Source organism: Ovis aries, chromosome 11 (assembly GCF_016772045.2).
Source record: "Ovis aries strain OAR_USU_Benz2616 breed Rambouillet chromosome 11, ARS-UI_Ramb_v3.0, whole genome shotgun sequence".
NCBI lineage: Eukaryota > Metazoa > Chordata > Mammalia > Artiodactyla > Bovidae > Ovis > Ovis aries.
In genome coordinates, this window is record NC_056064.1 from 46,663,396 (window position 1) to 46,686,622 (window position 23,227).

The 23,227-nt window shown below is 40.5% G+C and overlaps 1 protein-coding gene across 13 annotated transcripts in view; it reads left to right on the top strand.

The window, feature by feature from the left end:
* TLK2 (tousled like kinase 2) overlaps nt 1-23,227 on the top strand; it is a 123,450-nt gene that overhangs the window by 20,545 nt on the left and 79,678 nt on the right. The window lies entirely within an intron of this gene.

Here is a 23,227-nt window from a genome sequence, read left to right on the forward strand (position 1 = left end):
ATCAAATAGTATACAGAAATGTTCCCCAAGAACAGAAGAGTGAGAATATTTCTTAGAGATCCTTGTAATAGAAGTTGTTTTGTATTGCCATTTCATTAAGGTACAAAGGACTAAACATTGTTTGTTTATAAGCACATCTTCATTAAATACCTTTTATGTGGAGAAGGAAATGGCTGCCTACTCCAGTATTCTTGCCTGGGAAACCCCATGGACAAAGGAGCTTGGTGGACTATAGTCCATGTGGTTTCAAAGAGTTGGATATGACTTAGCAACTAAGTAGCAGCAACAAATTGCATTTTACAGTTATTTTTTCACACCTAGTGTTTTTTAAAACTCGTTTTATTATTAAAATAAAAAACTTTGTATAAAAGCATAACAGAATAAATAAGTAAATACTCATTATGTATAGTAAAGAACAGGGGAGCCTGGTGTGCTACAGTCCATGGGGTTGCAAAGAGTTGGATTTGACTTAGTGACTGAATGACAACAAATTTAATAGATACTGTGCTAGGGACAGTGTGTGTGTGTGTGTGTGTGTGTGTGTGCGTGCGCGTGCGTGTGTGCGTGTGTGTGTGTGTGTGTGTGTGTTCATTAGCTCAGTTGTGTCTGACTCTGAGGCCTGTGAACTGTAGCCTGCCAGGCTCCTCTGTCTATGGACTTTTCCAGGCAAGAATACTGGAGTGGGCTGCCGTTTCCTACTCCAGGGGATCTTCCAGACCCAGGGATCGAACCACACATCTTGCGTCTCTTGCATTGGCAAACAGGTTCTTTACCACTAGCGCCACCTAGGAAGTCCAGGGACATAGTACAGTAGTGAATAAAAGACTATCTCTTCACTCATGGAGATTATAATTAGTGGAGACTGAAAGCAGAAATAGATTTAAGGTGCTGAGTTACTAGCATTGGGTTCAGTTCAGTTCAGTCGCTCAGTCTTGTCCGACTCTTTGCGAACCCATGAATTGCAGCACGCCAGGCCTCCCTGTCCATCACCATCTCCCGGAGTTTACCCAAATTCATGTCCATCGAGTTGGTGATGCCATCCAGCTATCTCATCCTCTGTCATCCCCTTTTTCTCCTGCCCCCAATCCCTCCCAGCATCAGAGTCTTTTCCAATGACTCAACTCTTCGCATGAGGTGGCCAAAGTATTGGAGTTTCAGCTTCAGCATCAGTCCTTCCAATGAACACCCAGGACTGATCTCCTTTAGAATGAACTGGTTGGATCTCCTTTCAGTCCAAAGGACTCTCAAGAGTCTTCTCCAACACCACAGTCCAAAAGCATCAATTCTTCGGCACTCAGCTTTCTTCACAGTCCAACTCTCACATATCCATACATGACCAATGGAAAACCATAGCCTTGACTAGATGGACCTTTGTTGGCAAAATAATGTCTCTGCTTTTTAATATGCTGTTTAGCTTGGTCGTAACTTTTCTTTTTTATTTAGATAATTTTCAAAACCTTTTGCCTTTTAGTTAGAACTTCAATATTGTGACTTGAAGAATAATTGGGCCTCTATGGGGGCAAACTATTTTGTTGTAATAGGGTAGTTAAAACTTGTTGGTTTGGTTGGTTAAAGTTCAGTGTTAAGGTTGGTCCATTTGTATCTTCCCATACTCCCATTGAGCACCAACTTTATTTCAGGCACTATTTTACCCACCTTTCTGATATGTACTATTATTTTATTTAATCCTTAACAATATCTCTAAGATGGGTGGTTTTTCCTTTTGTATCACAGATGAGAAGACCAGAGCTCATAGAGCTTAAGTGATGTGCCTAGTTCCGTACAGGGATTCAGTGATTCAGTCCCATACCAGTCTGGTTTTAAACTGTCGGTATCAGCTTTTCTCAGTCATTTTCCTATTGGTCACACCACTGGGCCATCCCATTCTTTCCCACTCAGGAAATGCAAGTAAGTGAGATTAATTTTTATAGTGCTAAGTTTGAGTCTGTTCTATTCAAAAGTAAATCAGAAGAAAAAACAAACTGTTAAGTGATATAGTTTTTGGTACTCTTCACAGATATCAAGATACCAGTTTTATATTGGCTTTAATATACTTTAATGGAAGGTACAGTCCATTGAAATTTTGATGTTTAATTCTGAACCATGGGCTGTGTGCCTTGGAAAATAATGTGTTTTAGGGATGTAAGTGGAGAAGGCAGTGGCACCCCACTCCAATGCTCTTGCCTGGAAAATCCCATGGACGGAGGAGCCTGGTAGGCTGAAGTCCATGGGGTCGCTAGGAGTCGGACACGACTGAGTGACTTCACTTTCACTTTTCACTTTCATGCATTGGAGAAGGAAATGGCGACCCACTGCAGTGTTCTTGCCTGGAGGATCCCAGGGACGGGGGAGCCTGGTGGGCTGCTGTCTATGGGGTCGCACAGAGTCGGGCATGACTGAAGCGACTTAGCAGCAGGGATGTAAGTAAGAGTAACCTGGCTAAATCTTTAACATGGGTTTCCCCAAAGGTTAGTATTGTGATTTTTGGAATTGAAAGGTGAACAGATGAGATTGCCAGGCCTCGGTGGGAAACCTCCCAACTGTCTTTCCCCAATCAGACAGGTGGAAATTTGAAGCAGCTAAAATCTGTGTGTGTGGGAGGTAGGGCAGTTGATTATATAAACTTAAAATGACTCTCTTAAATTCTAGCCCTTGATGGGACATAAAGGGCATTAGTGATGTCTGCCTGGCCTTTTTTTTTTTTTGGCCATGCCGTGCAGGATTTTAGTTCCTTGGCCAGGGATTGAACCTGTGCCCCCTGCAGTGGAAGCTCAGAGTCCTAACCACTAGATTACCAGGGAGTTCCTGCCTGGCTTTCTACAAATGAGTAAACTGAAGATCAGGGAATTCCCTGGTGGTCCAGTGGTTAGGACTCCAAGCTTCCACTGCTGGGGTACAGGTTCAGTCCCTGGTTGGGGAGCTAAAATCCCACAAGCCATGTGTAGAATAAACTGAAGGTCAGATAGAGCACGGACTTGCTAATGATTGAGCCACATCAGTAAATGACAGAACTGGAATTTAGACTTCTGCCTCCTGTCTTTATACCAATATCCTGGGCTCTGCAGTAGGAGTTTTGTTACGCTGTTGCCTCTCGGCAAGGATTTGTTTCTTACCAATTAATTAATGATCTCTTCAAAACAGTAAAAGTCAGGAACCTTATATTTATTGCTCATCAAACTTTCTTTAGAGTTACGTACCTCTTGGACATTTTAATTCCGGATTATGCTGATATTTTTGTTTTTATGATGATTTCTTCTGTGTTATCTCTACTGTACATGTGCCCCATGATTTTGTTCAGCGTTTCCTTTTTCTATATAATATCTGTAAGTATTGAATTTGTAGTTTTTAGTCAAAAAAGGAGTTTTTTTTTGTAAACATAAGGATTAAGGGTAAAAGCTAAATTGTAAGCTTTATAATAAGCTATATAGTCCATATACTGTTGCTTCTATGTGTATGGAGATTATACTTCTTTCCCTTAGGATTAGTTTTTTTTTTAATAATTTTCAGAACACATGCATACTTTTATAATAGGACTATAATTGTTAGGAGAAGCTTGGGTATATACCCACCTAGATTTTAAAAATACTATACTTACCCACCTGCATGCATATTTACCTGTAGAAAGCATACCGTATTGACTTTGATGACTTTTACAAAAGTTGAATCATACTATCATTATTGTTCTGAACTTATTTTTCATACAGCAGATAATTTTGAGATCCCCCATAAAGATGTTGTTATATATAGACCTAGTTTAGATCACTATTTAAATAATCATCCTATAAACACATGTGTAGACTGGTCTTTTGTCACTTACCTAAAGAAATACATGAGATAAGAGATTTGGAACTTAGAGGAAGAAAGCGGTGCCCTGGTCCTTTCCATAGGTGGTCAGGCAGCTCTGGAGGGCAGGATTATGTGTGCTGCCCTTCTGTCTCCAGTAACGGTGTGTGCAACAGCAGCGCAGGCCCGTGTCTGCAAGTACTTCCTGTATTGAGCAAGAGGACGCTGGATTCTTTTCAACAGCTTTATTGAGATATAATTCTCACAACAGACAATTTACTCAATTAAAATATGCAGTTCAGTGACTCCAGGTGTATTTATAGAAATGTAAAACCATTACCACTATCAATTTTTGAGCATTTTCATTACCTCAAAGAACAAAACCAAAAAACCCTTACCCCCTAGCTTTCACCCTCAAAATTCACCCCCTTCTCTTGGTGCTTATTGTTTAGTTGCTAAGTCGGTCTGACTCTTTGCAACCCCATGGACTGTAGCCCACCAGGCTCCTCTGTCCATGGGATTTCTCAGACAAGAATACTGGAGTGGGTTGCCATTTCCTTCTCCAGGGGATCTTCCCTACCCAGAGTTCGAACCCGCGTCTCCTGCATTGCAGGTGGGTTCTTTATCACTGAGCCACCCGGGAAGCCCCCTTTCAGTGCCAGGCAACCATTAATCCACTTTTTGTCTCGATTATATTTCCCCAGTTCTGAACATTTAGTATAAATGGAATCATACAGTACGTGGTCCTTTGTGATTGGCATCTTTCACTTGGCCTGATGTTTATAAGGTTCATTCCTGTATCTGAACTTCATTTCTTTTTATTGCCAAATAATATTCCATGGTATGGATCTACTGCATTTTGTCTGTTCATTCTTTCAGTTGATGGACGTTTGGGTTATTTCCGTTTTTTGGCTATTATGACTGGTGTGCCATGAACACCCATGTACATGTTTTTGTGTGTGCATATGTTTTCATTTCTCTTGGGTATATTCCTTGGACTGAAATTACTGGATCTTATGGTTAAGAGATAGTCCATTAAGGGATTAATATAAGATTTAAGAATCTATTTTTTTTAAGTCATTAGTTGAACCATTAGAGGAACTGCCAGACTGTTTTCCAAAGTGGCTGTGCCTTTTTATCTCTCCACCTGCAGTGTGTGAGGGTTAAACTTTCTCCATATCCTTGTCTGTCTTGTTGGTTATATGTACCAGACTTCCACAGGAAGGTTGTCCAGGAGAAAAGATAGTTGAAGAATTTTTTATTGTTTTTATGGTTGGATTTGCTTGTCTGAAAATGGATGTTAATAAATTACATGGTTAAGATTTTGCCATTTATTTAGGACTGAAATGCTCCAAATCATTAATATTAGTTAAGAATTTTCCTGACAGTGTACTGTAATATTTTATTTGCTTGTCAAAACACAGTTATTCATTTAAAATCACCCTACTGATTTGACTGTGCTGTGGTGTGAAAAAGTGGTTCTACTAATAACTAAGAAAGGTGCGGTTTTAAGTCTTTGTTAGGTCTACTGTTTAATGGAGTATCCTTTAATTACCTCAGATAGTTTGACCCTGTAGTCAGCTGTGCTCTTTTATACTTAAACTTTTGTCTGCTGTTCTCAATCCCTTTTAAGATGCCAATTTAGTTCAAGGAGGAAATGAAGACTTTAGAAACTCAACAAATGTTGACATTTAAACTTTTACAAGAGTGAAAGATTAACCTTCGGCCCCTATTTCTACAAGGTTCATATAGGCTTCATTCATCTGCTAAAGACTGGTTGTCAGCATTTGTATTTTAACCTCAGTTTTCATAAGTTTACAACTTATCCACAAGGCTTTCTTTAGGCTTGAAACGGAAGTATTTTTAACCACCCCCCCCTGCCAAAAGTTTATTTAGGTATATTAGAAGTGTGTTTTACTCTGTTTTTTGGGGAGCCTTGCTTCTTATGAACAAAAAACGTGACTCTTGTTTATTTTTTAAACTGTCCATTTGATGTTTTGCTTAAAAAAATTAGCGGGATACAGGATAATCAAAGGTAGTGAAAGGGTCGCAAGAGTCAGACACAGCTTAGTGATTGAACAACAGGATAATCAGCTTAAATGTTAGCATAGAAAATAAGGCTTTCACTGAGGAATGTTAACTTATTATCATACATTGTTTTAAAAATTCTTTTTTTCCCTTTGGTGGTGGTTGGTGGTTTAGTTGCTAAGTCGTGTCTGACTCTTTGTGACCCCTTGGACTGTAGCCCAAGAGGCTCCTCTGTCCATGGGATTTTCCAGGCAAGAATACTGGAGTGGATTGCCATTTCCTTTTCCAGAGGATCTTCCCAACCCAGGAATCGAACCCAGGTCTCCTGCATTGCAGGTAGATTCTTTATCGACTGCTGCTGCTGCTAAGTCACTTCAGTCGTGTCCGACTCTGTGCGACCCCATAGACAGCAGCCCACCAGGCTCCCCCGTCCCTGGGATCCTCCAGGCAAGAACACTGCAGTGGGTTGCCATTTCCTTCTCCAATGCATGAAAGTGAAAAGTGAAAGTGAAGTTGCTCAGTCCTGTCCAACCCTCAGCGACCCCACTGACTGCAGCCTTCCAGGCTCCTCCATTCATAGGATTTTCCAGGCAAGAGTACTGGAGTGGAGTGCCATTGCCTTACCGACTGAGCTGTGTTCAAAAAAACAAACTGTTGTGTCAAAGACTGACTTTCAGTAGATTGAAGATTCAGTTCAGTTCAGTTCAGTCGCTCAGTCGTGTCTGACACTTTGCTACCCTGTGAACTGCAGCACACCAGGCCTCCCTGTACTTCACCACCTCCTGGAGTTCACTCAAACTCATGTCCATTGAGTCGGTGATGCCATCCAGCCATCTTATCCTCTGTCATCCCCTTCTCCTCCTGCCCCCAATCCCTCCCAGCATCAGAGTCTTTTCCAATGAGTCTCAACTCTTAGTATGAAGTGGCCAGAGTATTGGAGTTTCAGCTTCAGCATCAGTCCTTCCATTGAACACGCAGGACTGATCTTTAGAATGAACTGGTTGGATCTCCTTTCAGTCCAAGGGACTCTCAAGAGTCTTCTCCAACACCACAGTCCAAAAGCATCAATTCTTCGGTGCTCAGCTTTCTTCACAGTCCAGCTCTCACATATGCATACATGACCAATGGAAAAACCATAGCTTTGACTAGACGGACCATTGTTGACAAAGTAATGTCTCTGCTTTTCAATATGCTATCTAGGTTGGTCATAACTTTGCTTCCAAGGAGTAAGCATCTTTTAATTTCATGGCTGCAAATCACTGACACTGACAATGAAGTCTGACACTGTTTCCACTGTTTCCCCATCTGTTTCCCATGAAATGATGGGACCAGATGCCATGATCTTAGTTTTCTGAATGTTGAAGATGAGGAGCTAATAAATCCAGAGTTGGAAAATTAGAAAACAAAGGGAGAAATGGAGAAAGTAAATGGGATATGACAAAAGAGAGTGAGGACTTACACAGAAAGAGAAGACTGGAAGTGGATGCTGTTAGTTTTATGGTGTCGTTCAGTCGTTAAATCCCGTCCAACTCTTTGTGACCCCATGGACTGCAGCATATCAGCCTTCCCTGTCCTTTCACTATCTCCCAGAGTTTGCTCAAATTCGTGTCCATTGAGTCACTGATGCCATCCAACCCTCTCATCCTCTGTCCCCCCCCCCCCCTCCTGCCCTCAATCTTTTCCAGCATCAGGATCTTTACCAATGAATTGGCTCTTCACATTAGGCGGCCAAAGTATTGGAGCTGCAACCTCAGTGTTAGCCCTTCCAATGGGTATTCAGGGTTGATTTTCTTTAGGATTGACTGGTTTGATCTTGTTGTCCAAGGGACTTTCAAGAGTCTTCTCCAGCACCACATTGCAAAAGCTTCAGTTCTTTGGTGCTCAGCCTTCTTTATGCTCCAACACTCACATCAGTACATGACTACTGGAAAAACCATAGCTTTGACTATACAGACCCTTGTTGTCAAAGTTATATCTCTGCTTTTTAATATGATATCTAGGTTTGTCATAGCTTTCCTTCTAAGGAGCAAGCACTTTTAATTTCATGGGTGCAGTCACTGTCCACAGTGATTTTGAAGCCTAAGAAAATAAAGTCTGTCACTGTTTCCATTTTTTTTTCCATCTGTTTACCATGAAACGATGGGACCAAATACCATGATCTTCATTTATTTGAATGTTGAGTTTTAAGCCAGCTCTTTCACTCCCATCAAGAAGCTGTTTATAAAGTTCCTCTTCCCTTTATACCATTAGAGTGGTATCATCTACATATCTGAGGTTGGTTTTTTTTTTTTCTGGCAGTCCTGATTCCACCTTATGGAATTTCTCATGATGTACTCTGTGTATAAGTTAAATAAACGGGGTGACAGTGTACAAACTGACATATTCCTTTCCCAATTTTGAACCAGTCCATTACTCCATGTCTGGTTCTGTCACTTCTTGACCTGCATAGAGGTTTCTAAGAAGACAGATAAGGTAGTCTGGTATTCTCATCTCTTTAAGAATTTTCCAGTTTGTTGTTGTGATCCACCCAGTCAAAGTCTTTTGTGTAGTCAGTAAAGTAGAAGTAGATGCTTTTCTGGAATTTCTTTGCTTTCTCTGTGACCCAACAAATGTGGGCAATTTGATCTCTGGTTCCTCTGGCTTTTCTAAATCCAGCTTGTACATCTGGAAATTCTCGGTTTACATACTGTTGGAGCCTAGCTTGAAGGATTTTGAGCATTACCTTAGTAGCATATGAAATGAGCATAATTGTACAGTAGTTTGAACATTCTTTGGCATTGCCTTTCTTTGAAATTGAAATGAAGACTGACCTTTTCCTTTCCTGTGGCCACTGCTGGCATAATGAGTGCAGCGTTTTAATAGCATCATCTTTTAGGATTTGAAATAGTTCAGCTGGAATGCCATCACCTCCACTAGCTTTGTTCGTAGCAATGCTTCGTAAGGCCCACTTGACTTTACACTCCAGGATGCTGGCTCTAGGTGAGTGACTGCACCATTGTGGTTATCTGCTCAGTCATGTCCAACTCTTTGCAACCCCATGGACTATACAGTCCATGGAATTTTCCTGGCCAGAATACTGGGGTGGGTATTTGATTTACTTCTCCAGGGGATCTTCCCAACTTAGGGATGGAACCCAGGTCTCCCACATTGCACACAGATTCTTTACCAGCTGAGCTGCAAGGGGAGCCCATATCCAGGTCATTGAGACCTTTTTTGTATAATTGTTGTGGGTGTTCTTGCCATCTCTTCTACTTCTGTTAGGTCCTTGCCATTTCCATTCTTTATTGTGCGTGTCTTTGCATGAAATGTTCCCTTGGTATCTCCAGTTTTCTTGAAGAGATCTCTAGTCTTTCCCATTCTGTTGTTTTCTTATTTCTTTGCATTGTTCACTTAAGAAAGCCTTTTTATCTCTCCTTGCTGTACTCTGGAATTCTGCATTCAGATTGGTATTATCTTTTCCTTTCTCCTTTACCTTTCGCTTCTCTTCTCAGCTGTTGGTAAGGACTCCTCAACCATTTTTTCCTGCTTGCATTTCTTTTCCTTGGAGATGGTTTTGCTCACTGACTCCTGTACGGTGTTATGAATCTCCATCCATAGTTCTTCAGGTGCTCTATCAGGTCTAATCCCTTGAATCTATTTGTCACCTCCACTATGTAATCATAAGGAATTTGATTTAGGTCATATGTGAATGGCCTCGTGGTTTTCCCTCCTTTCTTCAGTTTAAGCCTAAATTTTGCAATAAGGAGCATATGATTTGAGTCACAGTCAGCTCCACGTCTTGTGTTTGCTGACTATATAGAGCTTCTCCATCTACAGCTGCAAAGAATATAATCAATCTGATTTTGGTATTGACCATCTGGTGATGTCCATGTGTAGTTGTCTTTCTGTTGTTGAAAGAGGCTGTTTGCTATCACTAGTGTGTTCTTTTGGCAAAACTTTTTCAGCCTTTGCCCTGCTTACTTTTGTACTCCAAAGCCAAACTTGCCTGTTATTCCAGGTATCTCTTCACTTCCTATTTTTGCATTCCAGTCCCCTATGAGGAAAAGGGCATCTTTTTGTTTTGGTGTTAATTCTATAAGGTCTTGTAAGTCTTCATAGAACCATTTAACTTCTGCTTCTTCAGCTTTAGTGATTGGGTCATAGACTTGAATTTCTGTGAAATTGAATGATTTGCCTTGGAAATGAATGGAGATCATTTTGTTGTTTTTGAGATTGCACCGACATACTGCATTTTGGACTCTCTTGTTGCTTATGAAGTTACAAGTTCATTTCAGTCAGTTCAGTCACTCAGTCGTGTCCGACTCTTTGCGAACCCATGAATTGCAGCACGCCAGGCCCCCCTGTCCATCATGAACTCCCGGAGTTCACGCAAACTCACGTCCATCAAGTCAGTGATGCCATCCAGCCATCTCATCCTCTGTCATCCCCTTCTGCTCCTGCCCCCAATCACTCCCAGCATCAGTCTTTTCCAATGAGTCAACTCTTCCCATGAGGTGGCCAAAGTATTGGAGTTTCAGCTTTAGCATCAGTTCTTCCAAAGAACACCCAGGACTGATCTCCTTTAGAATGAACTGGTTGGATCTCCTTGCAGTCCAAGGGACTCTCAAGAGTCTTCTCCAACACCACAGTTCAAAAGCATCAATTCTTTGGTGCTCAGCTTTCTTTATAGTCCAACTCTCACATCCATACATGACCACTGGAAAACCGTAGCCTTGACTAGACGGACCATTGTTGGCAAAGTAATGTCTCTGCTTTTCAATATGCAGTCTAGGTTGGTCATAACTTTCCTTCCAAGGAGTAAGCATCTTTTAACTTCATGGCTGCAGTCACCATATGCAGTGATTTTGGAGCCCAAAAAAATAAAGTCTGACACTATTTCCACTGTTTCCCCATCTATTTCCCATGAAGCGATGGGATCAGATGCCATGATCTTAGTTTTCTGAATGTTGACCTTTAAGCCAACTTTTTCACTCTCCTCTTTCACTTTCATCAAGAGGCTTTTTAGTTGCTCTTCACTTTCTGCCGTAAGGGTGGTGTCTTCTGCATATCTGAGGTCATTGATATTTCTCCCGGCAATCTTGATTCCAGCTTGTGCTTCATCCAGCCCAGCGTTTCACATGATGTACCCTGCATGTAAGTTAAATAAGCAGGGTGACAATATACAGCCTTGATGTACTCCTTTTCTTATTTGGAACCAGTCTGTTGTTCTAACTGTTGCTTCCTGACCTGCATACATGTTTCTTAAGAGGCAAGTCAGGTGGTCTAGTATTCCCATCTCTTTCAGAATTTTCCACAGTTTATTGTGATCCACACAGTCAACGGCTTTGGCATAGTCAGTAAAGCAGAAATAGATGTTTTTCTGGAACTCTCTTGCTTTTTCCATGATCCAGTGGATGTTGGCAATTTGATCCTTGGTTCCTCTGCCTTTTCTAAAACCAGCTTGAACATCTGGAAGTTCATGGTTCACTTATTGCTGAAGCCTGGCTTGGAGAATTTTGAGCATTACTTTACTAGCGTGTGAGATGAGTGCAATTGTGCGGTAGTTTGAGCATTTTTGGCATTGCCTTTCTTTGGGATTGGAATGAAAACTGACCTTTTCCAGTCCTGTGGCCACTGCTGAGTTTTCCAAATTTGCTGGCATACTGAGTGCAGCACTTTCACAGCATCATCTTTCAGGATTTGAAATAGCTCCACTGGAATTCCATCACCTCCGCTAGCTTTGTTTTAGTGATGCTTCTTAAGGCCCACTTAACTTCATATTCTAGGAAGTCTGGCTCTAGGTGAGTGATCACACCATTGTGATTATCTTGGTCATGAAGATCTTTTTTGTATAGTTCTTCTGTGTATTCTTGCCACCCCTTCTTAATATCTTCTGCTTTTGTTAGGTCCCTACCATTTCTGTCCTTTATCGAGCCCATCTTTACATGAAATGTTCCCTTGGTATCTCTAGTTTTCTTGAAGAGATCTCTAGTTTTTCCCATTCTGTTGTTTTCCTCTATTTCTTTGCACTGATCACTGAGGAAGGCTTTCTGATCTCTCCTTGATATTCTTTGGAACTCTGCATTCAGATGCTTATATCTTTCCTTTTCTCCCCTGCTTTTTGCTTCTCTTCTTTGCACAGCTATTTGTAAGTTACAAGTTACATGATATTAATATGAAAATCTTAGTGAAAGTAGTTAATTTCCATCCAAGATAGTAGATATTAATATTGACAAAAATAAGATGTAAAAATCAGATTATAACCTAGAAGCCTATAACCAAGAAAAAATCAAGGTGATTACAAAAGCAGTTTCTCCTCTTCCTCCTTCTCTTCCTCCTACTCCTTTGAAGCAGTGCCAAAAAAAAAGACACCACTCCCTAGTTAGTGGTGGTCTGTCCTGACCTTTTAGGAAATAAATAATTCTCATGTTAAATAATGACATTCAGTTCAGTTCAGTTCAGTCGCTCAGTCGTGTCCGACTCTGCGACCCCATGAATCGTAGCACCCCAGGGCTCCCTGTCCATCACCATCTCCCGGAGTTCACTCAGACTCATGTCCATTGAGTCTGTGATGCTATCCAGTCATCACATCCTCGGTCGTCCCCTTCTCCTCCTGCCCCCAGTCCCCACCAGCATCAGACAGAGTCTTTTCCAATGAGTCAACTCTTCGCATGAGGTGGCCAAAGTACTGGAGCTTCAGCTTTAGCATCATTCCTTCCAAAGAAATCCCAGGGCTGATCTCCTTCAGAATGGACTGGTTGTATCTCCTTGCAGTCCAAGGGACTCTCAAGAATCTTCTGCAACACCACAGTTCAAAAGCATCAATTCTTTGGCGCTCAGCCTTCTTCACAGTCCAACTCTCACATCCATACATGACCACTGGAAAAACCATAGCCTTGACTAGATGGACCTTAGTCAGCAAAGTAATGTCTCTGCTTTTGAATATACTGTCTAGGCTGGTCATAACTTTTCTTCCAAGGAGTTAATGTCTTTTAATTTCATGGCTGCAGTCACCATCTGCAGTGATATTAGAGCCCCCCAAAATAAAGTCTGACACTGTTTCCACTGTTTCCCCATCTATTTCCCATGAAGTGATGAGACCAGATGCCGTGATCTTTGTTTTCTGAATGTTGAGCTTTAAGCCAACTTTTTCACTCTCCTCTTTCACTTTCATCAAGAGGCTTTTTAGTTCCTCTTCACTTTCTGCCATAAGAGTGGTGTCATCTGCATATCTGAGGTTATTGATATTTCTCCCGGCAATCTTGATTCCAGCTTGTGCTTCATCCAGCCCAGCGTTTCTCATGATGTACTCTGCATAGAAGTTAAATAAGCAGGCTGACAATATACAGCCTTGACATACTCCTTTCCCTATCTGGAACCAGTCCATTGTTCCATGTCCAGTTCTAACTGCTGCTTCCTGACCTGCATTCAAATTTCTCAAGAGGCAGGTTAGGTGGTCTGGTATTCCCATCTCTTTCAGAATTTTCCACAGTTTATTGTGATCCACACAGTCAAAGGCTTTGGCATAGTCAATAAAGCAGAAATAGATGTTTTTCTGGAACTCTCTTGCTTTTTCCCTGATCCAGCGGATGTTGGCAATTTGATCTCTGGTTCCTCTGCCTTTTCTAAAACCAGCTTGAACATCAGGGAGTTCACGGTTCACATATTGCTGAAGCCTGGCTTGGAGAATTTTGAGCATTACTTTACTAGCATGTGAGATGAGTGCAATTGTGTGGTAGTTTGAGCATTCTTTTGCATTTCCTTTCTTTGGGATTGGAATGAAAACTGACCTTTTCCAGTCCTGTGGCCACTGCTGAGTTTTCCAAATTTGCTGGCATATTGAGTGCAGCACTTTCACAGCATCATCTTTCAGGATTTGAAATAGCTCCACTGGAATTCCATCACCTCCACTAGCTTTGTTCGTAGTGATGCTTTCTAAGGTCCACTTGACTTCACATTCCAGGATGTCTGGCTCTAGGTGAATAATCACACGATTGTGATTATCTTGGTCGTGAAGATCTTTTTTGTACAGTTCTTCTGTGTATTCTTGCTATCTCTTAATATCTTCTGCTTCTGTCAGGTCCATACCATTTCTCTCCTTTATCGAGCCCATCTTTGCATGAAATGTTCCCTTGGTATCTCTAATTTTCTTAAAGACATCTCTAGTCTTTCCCATTCTGTTATTTTCCTCGATTTCTTTGTATTGATCGCTGAAGAAGGCTTTCTTATCTCTTCTTGCTATTCTTTGGAACTCTGCATTCAGATGCTTATATCTTTCCTTTTCCCTTTGCTTTTTGCCTCTCTTCTTTTCACAGCTATTTGTAAGCCCTCCCCAGACAGTCATTTTGCTTTTTTGCATTTCTTTTCCATGGGGATGGTCTTGATCCCTGTCTCCTGTACAATGTCACGAACCTCATTCCATAGTTCATCAGGCACTCTGTCTATCAGATCTAGGCCCTTAAATCTATTTCTCACTTCCATTGTATAATCATAAGGGATTTGATCTGGGTCATACCTGAATGGTCTAGCGGTTTTCCCTATTTTCTTCAATTTCAGTCTGAATTTGGTAATAAGGAGTTCACGATCTGAGCCACAGTCAGCTTCTGGTCTTGTTTTTGTTGACTGTATAGAGCTTCTCCATCTTTGGCTGCAAGAATATAATCAATCTGATTTCAGTGTTGACCATCTGGTGATGTCCATGTGTAGAGTCTTCTCTTGTGTTGTTGGAAGAGGGTGTTTGCTATGACCAGTGCACTTTCTTGGCAAAACTCTATTAGTCTTTGCCCTGCTTCATTCTGTATTCCAAGGCCAAATTTGCCTGTTACCCCAGGTGTTTCTTGACTTCCTACTTTTGCATTCCAGTCCCCTATAATGAAAAGGATATCTTTTTTGGGTGTTAATTGTAAAAGGTCTTGTGGGTCTTCATAAAACCATTCAACTTCAGTTTCTTCAGCGTTACCGGTTGGGGCATAGACTTGGATAACTGTGATATTGAATGGTTTGCCTTGAGACGAACAGAGATCATTCTGTCGTTTTTGAGATTGCATCCAAGTACTGCATTTCAGACTCTTTTGTTGACCATTATGGCTACTCCATTTCTCCTGAGGGATTCCTGCCCGCAGTAGTAGATATAATGGTCATCTGAGTTAAATTCACCCATTCCAGTCCATTTTAGTTCGCTGATTCCTAGAATGTTGACGTTCACCCTTGCCATCTCTTGTTTGACCACTTCCAATTTGCCTTGTTTCATGGACCTGACATTCCAGGTTCCTATGCAATATTGCTCTTTACAGCATCGGATCTTGCTTCTATCACCAATCACATCCACAACTGGGTATTGTTTTTGCTTTGGCTCCATCCCTTCATTCTTTCTGGAGTTATTTCTCCACTGATCTCCAGTAGTGTGTTGGGCATCTAATGACCTGGGGCGTTCCTTTTTCAGTATCCTATCATTTTGCCTTTTCATACTGTTCATGGGGTTCTCAAGGCAAGAACACTGAAGTGGCTTGCCATTCCTTCTCCAGTGGACCACATTCTGTCAGATCTCTCCACCATGACACCTCCCCCTGCCCCGGTCTTGAGTTGCCCCGCAGGCATGGCTTGGTTTCATTGAGTTAGACAAGGCTGTGGTCCTAGTGTGATTAGATTGACTAGTTTTCTGTGAGTATGGTTTCAGTGTGTCTGCCCTCTGATGCCCTCTTGCAACACCTACCATGTTACTTGGGTTTCTCTTACTCTGGGTGTGGGGTATCTCTTCACGACTGTTCCAGCAAAGCACAGCCGCTGCTCCTTACCTTGGATGAGGGGTATCTCCTTACCGCCACGGTTCCTGACCTTCAACGTGAGATAGCTCCTCTAGGCCCTCCTGTGCCTGCTCAGCCACCGCTCCTTGGGTTGCTCTTCCCGGCCTCCAGCCCTGGCCTCGGGCTCGGGGTGGCTCCTCAGGGTCACCGCCCCTGGCCTCGGGTGCAAGGTGGCTTTTCCCGGCCACTCCTGACCTCAGATGCAGGGTGTCTCCTCCCGGCCGCCACTGACTTCGGACGCAGGGTAGCTTCTCTTGGCCAGTGCCCCTGACCTTGGACGTGGGGTGGTTCCTCCCGGCCGTTCCTGCGCCATTGCAGCCTGGCACTCTGGGCCACTGTCCCTGACTTTGGAAGATAGGTATAAATAAACTCCAATAACAAAACCTGACACATAGAGGAAGTCAAAGTATAGCCTAATCTCATTTATGAGTATATGTATATATGTTTGCTGCTGCTGCTGCTGCTGCTAAGTCGCTTCAGTCGTGTCCGACTCTGTGCGACCCCAGAGATGGCAGCCCACCAGGCTCCCCCATCCCTGGGATTCTCCAGGCAAGAACAATGGAGTGGGTTGCCATTTCCTTCTCCAATGCATGAAAATGAAAAGTGAAAGTGAAGTCACTCAGTCGTGTCCAACTCTTAGCGACCCCGTGGACTGCAGCCTACCAGGCTCCTCCACCCATGGGAGTTCCCAGGCAAGAGTACCAGAGTGGGGTGCCATTGCCTTCTCCGGTATATATGTTTAAGTTCAAGTAAAAAATTTGAAAATGGCCAATTATTTTGTTTCAGGGAGTTTATCCGAAGATTGTCTGACAAGTTCAGTATTTTTAAAATATACCACTGAATGTGCAGATGACTCTATACCAGTATATCTAGAGTACATGTGAACGATAGTAGCACAGTATGCGAATATTTCTGGAGTATAGCTGAAGACAGTAGTACGTATTTTGAAGCCAGGTTGCTTAGGTCTGGATCCTGGTACTACTTCTTGGCATCTGGGTGACCTTGGGAAGTTGACTAAACTCTTACAGTTTTCTCATCTAATAATAAGACTGCTAATAGTATCATGTAAGTTTGTCATCAGTTTCCTAGGGCTGCTGTAACATAGACTGAGTGGCTTAAACAAGAGAAATTTATTTTCTCACAAACGCTAGAGGATAGAAGTTCAAGATCAAGGTGTCAATAGGATTGGTTCCTTTGAGGCTTTCTCTCCTTGGTTTGCAGATGGCCCCCTTTGTCATTGTGTCTTTATGTGGTCTTTCTTCTGAGCTTGCATGTCTGGTGTTTCTGTGCCCAAATTTCCACTTTGTATAAGGACATCAGTCATTTTGGATTAGTATCCAGCCTACTGACACATTTTAGCTTAATTACGTGTTGCGTGTTGGTCGGTTGTTTGCAAGTATTTTCTTCCATTCTGTGAGTTGTCTTCATTTTCTTTATGGTTTCTTTTGCTGTGCAGAAGCTTTCAAGTTTAATTAGGTCCCCCTTTTTTTTTTTTTTTTTCATTATTCTAGCAGGTGAATCAAGAAACATATTGCTGCAGTTTATGTCAGAATATTCTGGCTATGTTTTCCTCTAAGAGTTTTATGGTGTTAAGCCTTACATTTAAGTGTTTGATCCATTTCGAGTTTATTTTGTTTATGGTGTTAGCGATGTTCTGATTTCATTTTTTATATGTAGCTGTCCAGTTTTTCCAGTACCATTTATTGAAGAGACTGTCTTTCTCCATTGTATATTTTTCTTGCCTCCTTTGTTGTAGATTAGTTGACCATAGGTGTATGAGTTTATTTCTGGGCTTTCTATCCTGTTGTGTTGATCTGTTTTTCTGTCTTTGGGCCAGTGCCATGCTGTTTTTTAGCCATACAACATGGCATGGGAGGTCTTAGTTCCCTGACCAGAGATCAAACCTGTAGCCCCTGCATTGCAAGTGCAGAGTCTTAACCACTGGACTACCAGGAAGGTTCAGTACCATACTGCTTTGATTATTGTAGCTTTGTAGTATAGTCTGAAGTCAAGGAGTCTGATTCTTCAAGTTCTATTTTTCTTTCTCAGGATTAGTTTGGCTATTTGGAGTCTTTTGTGTTTCCATATAAATTTTAGGTTTCTTTTGTTCTAGTTCTGTGAAAAATGCTATTGGTAATTTGATAGGGATTTCTTTGAATTTGTAGATTGCCTTGGGTCATGTATTCATTTTGACAATATTGATTCTCCAGTCCAAGAGCATTGTGTATCTTTCGTCTGTGTCTGTCTTTATGCCAGTGCCGTACTGTTTTGATTACTGTCGCTTTGTAATAAGTGGGTTTGGGTTACCTCCAACTTTATCTTTTACAAGACTGTTTGGTTCTTTGCAGTCTTATTACAGTTTTTAATGGTAAAGCACTAGAGGAGTTACTATGAAAAAGAAGGACGCAACAGTGATTATTTAAAACTATAATTTCATTTTATCGTTTATTTAGTGCTGGCTGTGCTGGGTCTTCGTTGCTGAGGGCTTTCCTCTAGTTGCAGTGTGCAGGGGCTACTTTCTAGTTGTGGTGCGTGGCCTTCTTGTTGCATTGTCTTCTCTTGTGGAACACAGGCTCTAAGGCATGTGGGCTTCAATAGCTGCAGCATGTGGGGTCAGTAGTTGTGGCTCCCAAGCTCTAGAGTATAGGCTCAATAGTTGTGGTGCACAGGCTCAGTTGCTCTTCGGCATGAGATCTTGCTGGATCATTGACCAAACCTGTGTCTCCTGCGTTGGTGGGTGGATTCTTTACCATTGTGCCACCAGGGAAGCCCAACAGTGTTCTTTATGGTGATTATTTATGTTGTTTTATTCAAAGCAGTAAACTGAGAAACAAGAGGTATAAACTGTGGAAAAGTGAAAGTGAAGTTGCTCAGTCATGTCCGACTCTTTGCAACCCCATGGACTGTGGCTACCAGGCTTCTCCGTCCATGGGATTTTTCCAGACAAGAATACTGGAGTGGGTAGCTGTTCCCTTCTCCAAGGGATCTTCCCAACCCAGGGATCAAACTCAGGTCTCCTGCATTGCATGCAGACGCTTTACCCTCTGAGCCACCAGGAATACATAAACTTATTATTTATAACTACTATGATTTATATCTAGATAAGGAAGTCAAGAGGAACAAACAGATGATTAGGATGAATAACAACTCAGTAATTGGCTAAATGAAATATATGAAAATTATATAATTCCTGAATGTCAGCAGTATGAGAAAAATAGGAAAAATTGAATCCTAGTTATTCTAACTTGGGAGATGAAGACAAAGATGTCACAGTGGTGAATGAGTTAAACTTTAGTAACCCATGAGCTTTTATGTCTTTAGGCTTAGTGTTTCCCTAGGGATAATAATTGAGGCCAGAGGCTTGAACTGGAACTGTCTAAAGCTGGGGATTGGGAAGGGGCATACTTGTCTTTGAATTAGGACTAATAAAACTGTCCACCAGTCCAGGACATAGGATGGAAGAGAACTGTTTAACTTTGGCTTGTGGCTGTTAAAAGCCACAAGAAATGGAAACTCCAGCTTTGTGTGGAAATCCTGGGCCAGAAAACTAATGTATTAATATATTTAGAACTGGTGAATGTTGTAAGGCATTAGCAGAGGTGACCATTAAAATTCCCTTGGGATTGATTGCTCCTTAACCCCTGAATGTGGAGGATGCCCTCAAAGCGGTTTTTGTACTCACACAAAACTCGTAAAGCACCTTAGTAAAAAGATACAACAAATGAGAGAGTTTACAATTGAGGGGCAGATAATAATAGATTGGAACTTAATTATCCATTATATAGTCCATATTCAACTTCTGCTTTTGTCCCAATAATGTCCTTTATTTGGTTTTGCTTTTGCTTTGTTTTACAATCCATGGTCAAATCAAGGATCATACATTGAATTTTGTCATGCCTTTTTATCCTTCTCTAGTTTAGTTCAGTTTTTTCCTGCCTTTTTTGTTGGTTTTTTAATGATAGCTACATTTTTGAAAGATAACATTGTTTGCTTGAAAGCCTTTGGTTAGCTCTCTTACTAGACAGTAAGCTGTTTTAGAACAGGGAATGTGTGTCATTTATCCCTGCTAATTAAATTTACTCTAATGATTTTATAATAATTTAGGATGCTGTGCTTTAGAAAAGAACAAGGAAAGGGAGGATTTAATGATTCTTAATCCTGTTTTTCTTTTGGGTAGCTGCACATACTCCAGGAACCACAAGGATCCTTGTGCCTATTGCTTTGACATTTCAGACACTACAGTGTACACCACTGTTACATACACTTTACAGTTCATATCATAATTGCTAAAAAACAACAAAAAAAACATGTTCTTCAGTTCTCTTTTGCCTATATTCAACCCATTTGCCATTGCCTTTTGAAAGTGAGAGATAGTTGGTGGGTAAAATGAATGCTTAAAATAATGTTAATAGTATATGATTTTATTACTATCCAAGGGACGTAAAATACTTCTTGAAAGTTACAATAAAGATAATTCATAAACAGAATATTTTTAACATTTAGGCATAGAAAGATTCAATTTAAATTATTATAGAATTCTTAAGTAAAGCTTTTATAAAACATCATGGAACACTATTATATCATTAAAGGAATAAGTCCTTGATTGATTTATGTCACTGGGAATACTTGGTTTTATTTCTTCTTCCTAGTTTCCCTTTTTTTTTTTTTTCTTTGCAGTTTTACAAGCATCTCACTATGAAGCTCTCTGATATATTGTGTTGATTACAATTTAAAAATAATACTTTAAGGATACAGTGAAAAGAATACCCTGAAATGAATGTAAATTGACTCTAAGCCTAGTAACTTATTTTTTTATATAGCCTTATTGAGATGTTATTCATATGCCATACAGTTCACCCATTTAAATTGCAGAGTTCATTGGTTTTTAATATATTTAGAGATAAGTACAACCATCAACAAAGTCAGCTTTAGAATATTTTTATCACCTCAAAAAGAAATCCCATACCCTTTAGATAGCACCCTATGTCCCTCAACCCTTCCCCTAAGCAACTATGCTTTGCTTTCTGTCTTAGATTTCCCTGTTCTGAGTTTTCACATGAGTAGAATCATTTGATATTTGGTCTGTTGTAACTGGCTTCTTTAACTCAGCAAAATGTTTCCAAGGTTCATTTATACTGTAGCATGTATCAGTTCTGGATTCCATTTTATGGTCAAATAATATTCCATTGTATGGATATATCATATTTCATGTATCCATTTATTAGTTGATGGATATCTGGATTGTTTTCACCTTTTGACTTTTGTCAGTAATGCTGCTGTGAAAATTTGTGTCCAAGTCTGTGGGTGTACATGTTTTTATTTCTCTTCAATATGTTTCTAGGCGTAGCATTCTGGGTCATATGTAACTGTGTTTAATTGAGTAACTGCCCAACTGCTTTTGAAAGCAACTGCACCATTTTATGTTGCTACCAGCAGTGTTTGTGGGTTCCAGTTTCTCCATATTATTGCCAGCACTTCTTATTGTCCTTGTGAATCTATCCATCCTGGTAGGTGTGAAGGGGTACCACATTTTGGTTTTGATTTTTATTTCCCCATTGGCTAATGATGTTGAGCTTCTCTTCATGTGCTTATTGGTCATTTGTATCTCATCTTTGGAGAAATGTCTGTTTAGACCTTTTGCCCATTTTATATTGGATTATCTGTCTTTATTTCTGAACTATAAGAGTTCTTTATATAGCATGCCAGTACCTTTTCAAATATATGATTTGCAAATATCTTCCATCTTGTAGGTTGTCTTTGTTAATAGTGTCCTTTCAACCATGTGTGCTCAGCCCCTTCAGTCGTGTCTGACTCTTTGTGACCCTGTGGACTGTAACCCACCGGGCTCCGCTGTCCATGAAATTCTCCAGGCAAGAATACTGGAGTCAGCAGGCGGGTTCTTTACCACTAGTGCCACCTGGGAAGCCCCACAAACATTTTTAATTTTTAAAAAGTCTAATTTATCTTTTTTTTTCTTTTGTTGTTGGCACTTTAAGTGTCATGTCTAAGAATTCTTTGCTCAGTTGAGGTTGTGAAGATTTACCCCTTTCATCTAAGAATTGTGTGGTTTTAGCTACTGGTTTCAGTTCTTGAACCATTTTGAGTTAATTTTTATATGGTGTGAAGTAGGAGTTTATCCTCATTGTTTTGCCTGTGGCTATCCAGTTGTCTCAGCACCCTTTGTTCAAAGGGCTATTCTTTCCCCTATTGAATGGTGTTGGCGCCTTTGTCAATAATCATTTGACCATAGATTATGGATTTCTCCCTGACCTCTCAGTTCTTTTCCATTGGTCCATCTTTATGTCAGTGCTACACTGTCTTGATTAGTTTCGTTTGTAGTAAGTCTTGGAAGTCAGGAAAAAGTCACCTTCTTTTTCAGGGTTCTTTTGGTCCTTTATAATTCCATTTTTTTTTTTTTTTTGAGGGTGGGAGCCACACAACACAGCATGTAGAATCTTAGTTCCCTGACCAGGGGTGGAATCTGTGTCCCTTGTAGTGGAAGTATGGAGTCTTAACTACTGGACTTCCCAGAAAGTCCCCATTCTCTATGAATTTTAGAATCAGCTTGTCAGTTTCTACAAAGAAGTCAGCTGGATTTCTACTGGGGATTCCATTGAATCTATAGATCAGCTGAGAGAGAACTGCTATCCTGACAGTGTTAAGTATTCCAGTTCATGAACATGGGATGTTTTTTCATTTATTTAGATTTTTAATTTCTTGCAGTAGTTTTTTAGGTAGTGTTTAGAGTATGTTTTTATTTCTTTTGTTTATATCTAGGTAGTTTATTCTCTTTGATGCTAATGTGAATTGTTTTCTTAATTTCATTTCAAATTATTCATTGCTGGATTATATAAATTGTAAAACAGATTTTTGTATATTGATCTTGTATCCTACAATCTTTGTGAGCTTGTTGGTTTAGGTAGTATTTTAGTGGATCCTTTTTGGTTTTATAGTATATCTTCTGGGAATAGCATAGTTTTAATTCTTCCTTTTCAATCTGAATGCCTTATTTATTTTTATTATTATTATTACTTTTTTTTGGGGGGGAGGTATAATTGCCTGCCTAGAACTTCTAGTATAGTGTTGAATATGTGGGTGAGAACAAACATCCTTGCCTTGTTTTGGGTCTTAGGAGAAAGCTTCCAGTGTTTAACTGCTAATTATGATGTGAACTGTAGGGTTTGTTTGTAGTTGCCCTTTTGTTGGGTTGATGAAGTTTCTTTTTTATTTATCTAAGAACTCCTTCCTTTGCTTTCATTTTGGAAGAACACTTGGCTCAATGTATGAGTGCTGGCTGACCCAACACTCCCTGCCTCCAAACTCGCACTTTGAATATATTATCCTGCTGCCTTTTGGCTTTGATTGTTTTTGCTCAGAAATCAGCTGTTAATCTTACTTGGATTCCCTTGTAAGTAATGTGTTACATTTCTGCTTTTAAGATTTTCTCTTTTTCTTTACCTTCCTTCGAATATTTTTCCTATAGTATGTTTGTTTATGAGGCCTTTTGTGTTTGTCCTGCTTGGAGTTTTTCAAGCTTCTTGTGTCAGTAAGTTATTATATTATTTTTTAATAATCTGAGAAAATTTCAGACAATTTCTTCAAAAAGTTTTTTCTGCTCCTTCCTTGCTCTCCTC